Source organism: Temnothorax longispinosus, chromosome 7 (assembly GCF_030848805.1).
Source record: "Temnothorax longispinosus isolate EJ_2023e chromosome 7, Tlon_JGU_v1, whole genome shotgun sequence".
Taxonomy (NCBI): Eukaryota; Metazoa; Arthropoda; class Insecta; order Hymenoptera; family Formicidae; genus Temnothorax; species Temnothorax longispinosus.
In genome coordinates, this window is record NC_092364.1 from 3,098,242 (window position 1) to 3,104,701 (window position 6,460).

General features: G+C 53.0%; 1 long non-coding RNA gene across 2 annotated transcripts in view; it reads right to left on the reverse strand.

Moving 5' to 3' along the window:
* Window positions 1–6,459, reverse strand: part of LOC139816875 (uncharacterized) — a 159,236-nt gene extending 152,777 nt beyond the window's left edge. For both annotated transcript variants that reach the window (XR_011733104.1, XR_011733102.1), the window contains exon 1: window positions 5,067–6,459. This is a non-coding gene — a long non-coding RNA (uncharacterized lncRNA). The remainder of the gene's footprint in view (window positions 1–5,066) is intronic.
* Between the last annotated feature and the right edge of the window lies 1 nt (window position 6,460).

The window sequence follows — 6,460 nt, forward strand, 5'->3', positions numbered from 1 at the left end:
TCGTCTCGCTCGGCAGCCAGCCGCGCGCGTTTGCCGATTATCGCTTACACACACGCACGCACGCGCGCGCGCGCACACACACACACACACACACACACACACACACACACACACACGACGCGCGACGAGGAAAAAGCGGCGCGGCGAGACGATGATACGCTGCGCGATACATGTATACGTATATATGCGCACGTATGATAGACGGGACGGACGTCTACACGGTTCTGGGTCGCGCGTATACAGCCAGCTTTCGATGACACGATAAATGGGGCGGAAAGGCAATGTGAATTATTGCGAACGTTCAATTAATTGGATGTGAGAAAAAAAATCTTCCAGATACACAGCGACAAAGACAGTAAGCTTTATTATTGGAGCGGTAGTTGCTAGTCTTAAGTCTGCTTAAATCCGCTTAAAATCGGTAATCAAGAGACGCATCGTCGTGATGTAATTACGTAAAAGACGCCGCCGGTCGAATTCTCACGCATTAAATATAAAGAAACGACGTCACGCACTTGCACGACTTACATTTCCCATTCTCCTATCGTGCCTAGTAAGGGTGGGAAAGGGAGACGGAGAGGAAGTAGAGAGCGCGCGGCACTAATGAGCCTCGTCTCTCGTTGCGGTGCGTAATGTCTCGCCGCCGCCGCCGCGCCGTCGTGAATTCGCTCCGTCACCTCGCAGGTCGTGCACCGCCACCGTCAACGACACGCCCGGGAGCGTGTCGTCGCGTCGCGCCGAGCCGCGCGCAAACACGCGCACGCAACAAACACGCGCACGCGAGGCGACACGCGGCCTTGGCAGTTCCGCCTGGGCGCGTCTCAGCCTAGCCACCGCGGTCGATCTAACCGCGGCGTGGCCCGACTCGACGTGGCTCGGCGTGGCTCGGCGTGACGGCGACGCGGTACGACGCGACGCGCACGCAAAAAGCTTCGGAACGCCTTTCCCTCTTTCTCCGCTCCGGCGCGTCCGCTACCGCCGTCTTCGCTCGCCGTCTCTCCTCCTTCTCCTCTTTCTCTTTCTCCTTTTTCTCCGTCCGCCTCGTCGCCGAAGAGCTCTTGCGGGTCTTCGCCGTGGGACAAAATAGTCTCGCCTTTCTCGGCCGCTTTTGCCCCGCGGCTGCTACTCCTCCGGCGCGGCGTCTCCGTCGTGTTTCCATCCTCCTTCTTCTCATACGTCTCGCCGCCGTCGCTGCGCTCGGGTGTCGGTTCCGCGCTTTCTGAGAGCGAGGAGAGCGGCCGAGCGACCGACCGACCGAGCGACCGACCGACCGACCAGCCAATGAGCCAACCGACCGCCCGGCGTCTGCGAGAATAATGGGCTTGACGTTCGTGAGTGGGTTCCTCGGCGATCCGGATATGTGTATACGCTTACATGTGGCGGTGTGCCCGCACTTCGTAGGTGGTTTATATATAGGTGGATGGATACGCGCGCACACAATGGGATGAGCGTTTTCTCGCGACGAGCCGCCGGATTTTCTTTCTTTTTATATTAATATCGTATATTTAAGATAATATTATAAATACTGTCTAAAATAGATTAGAGTAGAGTAGATTGGAGCGATTTTTACGTCGATTTTCATTTTTTTAAGCAGAACACTTCCAAGTTCAAATAAAAACGAAAATTGGGAATGAAACACAATTTGCGAAGCGGATAAGTCAATCAATTGATGCCGCGCGGATTAAATCGACAGAGATTTTCTAAAATCGATCTCTTTACGGTGTTCAGCTTATGATTTACAATGTCAGACTCCGACATGAATTCTAATCACTGGCAGAATAAAACGTATTTCTCTTGATTACGACGCGATACGTATGGAAATATATATTTTTTCCAAGAGATTTATATGTTTGCGGATTAGTTCGATATATCTCCCTGAAATTCGTACAGCCTGGCCTAGGACGTTGACGGCAGGAAATTCTCGATCGGTGAAAATTAACGTTGACGTCATTCGCGCGCGTAGGTGTAACGCATATCCGCAATATTAGTATCAGTTAAAATCGAGTAACACGCCGAGCTGCGAGAGAAACTTGCGAGCAAGCGAATGAATTGTCGAGATACATATCGTTGCCGAGATGTCATTCATGGAAAAAAAAAAACGCTCGAGAAACTTAATCTCAAAATTCATACGTGCCTGCATCGAGAGAGATTAGAGCACGAGGGACGATAAACGCCGTTGCGGCGTTTTTTCCTCCCAAATATACGGTATACCTTCTGTTCTTCCGACGACACCCGGTAGGTGCGGTCAAGCGAGTTCCAGACGGCACGTTTCGCAGCGGCGAGCCCGGCTCGAGGCGCGGTATGTAGGTATATATATGTCCATCTATCTACCCAGCGGCGTGCGAGCCTTGCCTTGTGTGGGATTCCCACAGTAGGATGGACTCTCCGCGTCATCGCGCGGCCGCCGCGCCGGCCGCCTACGGCGTGTCCCGAAAGTTTTCGTCGTAAATCAAGCCGGTCGCGGTGCGGTGCGGTGCGCGCGCCGGGCTTTGCAGCGCGCTCGCGATCGCCCGCTGCGACTTCGATTCGATCCGGCGAGCTATCGTTCGCCGTTACGTAGCTAGGATGAAGGTGAAGGAGGTACGAACGGAAAGATGACAATTAGATAAGATTAACAAAAGATTAACTAGCTGAACGTACCGCGCGATTAAATCTTGAGTTAAATTCCGTCGACGTAAGACCTAACGACGAGTTTCCGACGAATTTTCCATCTCGCGGAAGCGCGAAACTTGCGTTATCCATCCACGTTACGCACTTTTGACGCAGCTTCATAGAAACGTTAGTTTAAATTATCAGATTCTAATAATTGACAGCAAATTAACTGTTTTAAACCAACTGTTTTAAAAATCCTTCTAATCTATCCTGCTCTAATCTATTAAACAGTATATTTATAATAATATCTTAAATATCCGACTTTGTTCGTGAGCCTAGCGGAAAGCGCACGATAACTGCAAAACGATGCGTGACAGAGGCGATTCAAGTGACTTTCCGCCGACGAGTACGGAATCCACTCCGCAACGCCACGTCTTCCTCGATGACACCGTCTTCCGACAAGGACGTCGTCAGACCGCTACCTGAAGCGGACGTAGGCGAGATTACTTGGAAAGAAGTTTCCTTCTCTCGCTGGCTGCACCGTGCCGAGAAAGTCGCCGCAATGAGCGCGTACGAATCGCCGGATAAGTACCAGCACGCGCAAGGAGTTGGATCGTCTGTCCCCCTCGTCAGCCTCATCTTTCTCCTCTCGTCCGGCTACTTCTCACGCATCAGAGCGACCTTTCGCGTTCATGGAATCTCGCGCGATTCCATCGACTCTCTCCTCCCGCGTGCGAACACGCCGGGCAGCACGCGAGCAGGCTCGCTCGCTCGCTCGCTCGCTCCGGGCGGGAAAAAGGGATGTCGAGGAGGGAAGAAGGGAGAGAAGGAGAGCGCTCGACGAGCAAGAAGAGGCGGCCTCCTTATTCGAAGGCATATACCTAACTAGGAGAGCCCCGAGTACGGGCTACGTACTACGCGGATGCTATTATTCCTGACGCGCGCACGGCGGAAAGCACGATGAAAAATACCTCGCTCCCTCGCTCGGCCGTGACTCCGCGATGCACGATGGAGCCGTTGCTTATCGATGCCCCGGGTCGATACGAGGCGGCGGAGAGAGCGGCGGTAACAACGTCGCGCGCGCACGGCGAATCGGGTTTTTAAATTAAAAACTCGCTCGCTAATTCCGCCCGTTTCGCGTCCGGCTCCGGCTGAAACTCGCGGCTAGCCGAGCATAGGCGAGAGGGACCCGAGGGAAAAAAACTGACATTTTCCTACGAGAACGCGGAAAACTATCGCGAGATATATCATATTGTGATATACCGATGTAGAGGAAAAAATTCACGCGCACATGTGATTCAGGATGATTCCGTTTGACACGGCGCTGTTTTTCTTTTAATTGTAGATGCGTTAGTTGTATCGATGCGCGAACGCGCCTGATTGGCACTTAAAAGTTTTTGTATAAAAGTTTGCCGCTAAATTATTTCCTTCTCTCAATTCGGAATTCTAAATAAAGACTATATGTATATGAGGAAGATTCATCTGTCTCGCTTTCAGAATTTTTGCTACGACTATTTTATATATGCTAAACTCTTCTTTTTGTATGCAGCATATATAAATATCTCCTGCATTTTTTAGCGGCAAATATCGAGACTTCTCTTTGTCACGTGTAACATATACACCAGCAAGAGGATCCGTTTATAAAATTATTCTGTTCCATCAAATTAAGAAGTAAGATTCAAAATACAGAAAGCCCGAATGGCGCGAAATCAATGCGGTCAAAGAGGATCCGCACATTTCGCTGCTCCCTATGTACAATATGACGCAAATATAAAAGCATTTAATTAAACGATTTAATTATCCCTTTATTTTTCGAAAGGGCAGGAGAGACCCGATATTTGGCGCGCGGCTTCATTACGTTATACGAAGCACCTGCCATGAACGCGCCGCGTTAATCGTCCTCGCGCGTCGCGACGCGCGCGTTGTTTCTCCCTTCCTCTTCTTACCTACCCTTCGGCGCAATCAAAAAGTACGCGGGTCGAAATAATGACCGTTACATTCGAAACTCCGCGATTTTAGCGGGAGCACGCGTCGGAGGGGCGGCTCGACCGAGGCCCGCCGTCACTCTTCTCGCGTGCATGCACGCACGCTCGTTCACTCGCTCGCACATTCGCTCATCCATACCTTCGCGAGCAGCGTACGCGCGGCCTCGCGTTCAGTCTCGTTCGCACGCACGCCTCTCGGCGAGCCAGCCGCGCGCGCGTGTGAGTAACGCGCTTCGTGGCGCGCGTGCCGACGACGACGAGGCCGTCTCACTCCCTCACGGCTTTCCGTCGCATGCCTCGTCGCCACCCCCGCGGGCGTCTCTCTCGCTACGCTCGGTTCGGTTCCCTCGTGCCCCGTTCCCCACCGGAGCTGCCCGCGTCCCGAGGGCTCATCGCTTCGGCGAGCCGGACGGCGGCACGGTTTGAGCTCCCACCGCCACGCCGCCTCTCCCGTTCTCTCTCCCTCTCTTTGTCCCCCTTTCGTCTACCTACCGACCACGGCCCGTCGCCTCGGCGCTTTTTGCTCCTCTTCCTCCACTTCACCTCCTACTCTTGCGGTCGTTTCGTCGCACACGACGTGCCGCCGTCGCCCGTCGCCGTCGCCGTCACCGTCGCCGCTGACTTTTCGCGCGCGTTTACGAGACGGGGGAGATTAAAGGCCGACGCGCGCGCGGAACCCCGACGATCCTTATCGCGTGCCGCGCCGCGTGATGCGTAGAAGCGCGCGCGACTCTTCTTTTTCATAGCCTGATGGCCGTTACTAACGTGAATCGCACGCGACTTACCATTTACGTTGATACGTAGATCGATATCGGCGATCCGTTAAATGTCAGCGATACATTCCGCGGATAGTCGCTCGGCAAACGGAAAAACGCGGGGATCGCGCTTGAAGCAAAAATTCATTCATCTTTTATTACTACGTAACTTTCGTAAATTATATATAAGAGAGAGTTGACACTTTAAATTATTTAATTTTCCAATTCAAAATTTTAAATATCTAGCTGATGATTACTTCTGTCCTTATCTATTTTCGCTACAATTATTTCGATATATATATTAAATTGTATCGTTATGCGTATATATGTTGTATTTTTGGCAATTAATGAACAAATATCAAAAGTTTTTTTTGCCAACTAACGCGATCAACTGCATATATCCTGCGGAATCTCGTGTAAACGAGAAAAAGAGAGAACGACTGTCTTTCGCGCGGCATCCATCTCCGTGAGCATAAACGCATTTAGCTGGTGCTCACCGCGCGCAGCGAGTTTTAATTCTCATTTACCCCGAAACCAGAGGGGCGGGGGTGCAGCCGAACCAGGCATCGATTAAAAAAAAGGAAGCGATAGAAAGAGAAATAGAAAAAAGCAGAGAGAGAGAGAGAGAGAGAGAGAGAGAGAGAGAGAGAGAGAGGAGAGAGTGGAGAAAAAGATCCACTGATATCCAAATCGGTTCCTGCTTCGACGCCGCTTCACGGTGGCTAGGCAATAAAACGGCCCTGAGAGAGACGGAGGCACGACGTGGCGCGCGACGAGGACGCGGCCGCGAGCGAACGAACGAGCGTGCGAGTGAGAGAGAGAGAACGAGAGAGGAGGAAGACAGGAATAGGAGACGACCGCACGTAGCCGCAGGCAAGGGCGCGCGTGAGCAGGCAAGCGAGCCTTCCGACCGATCCTCCGCCGCTACGCCGCGCCGCGCCACGCTGTGCCGAGCCAAACCTCGCCCTCGCTTCGCTTCGCCTCGCTTCGCCTCGCCCCGTCTCGCCTCGCTTCGCCTTGCCGTGTCGCGCCGCTCTGCGCCGTGCCGCGCCGCGCCACGCCGTGCCGTGCCGCGCCACGCCGGAGCGGCGAGCCATCCGTGCTCCAGTATCCCCCCGCCCCACGCACGAC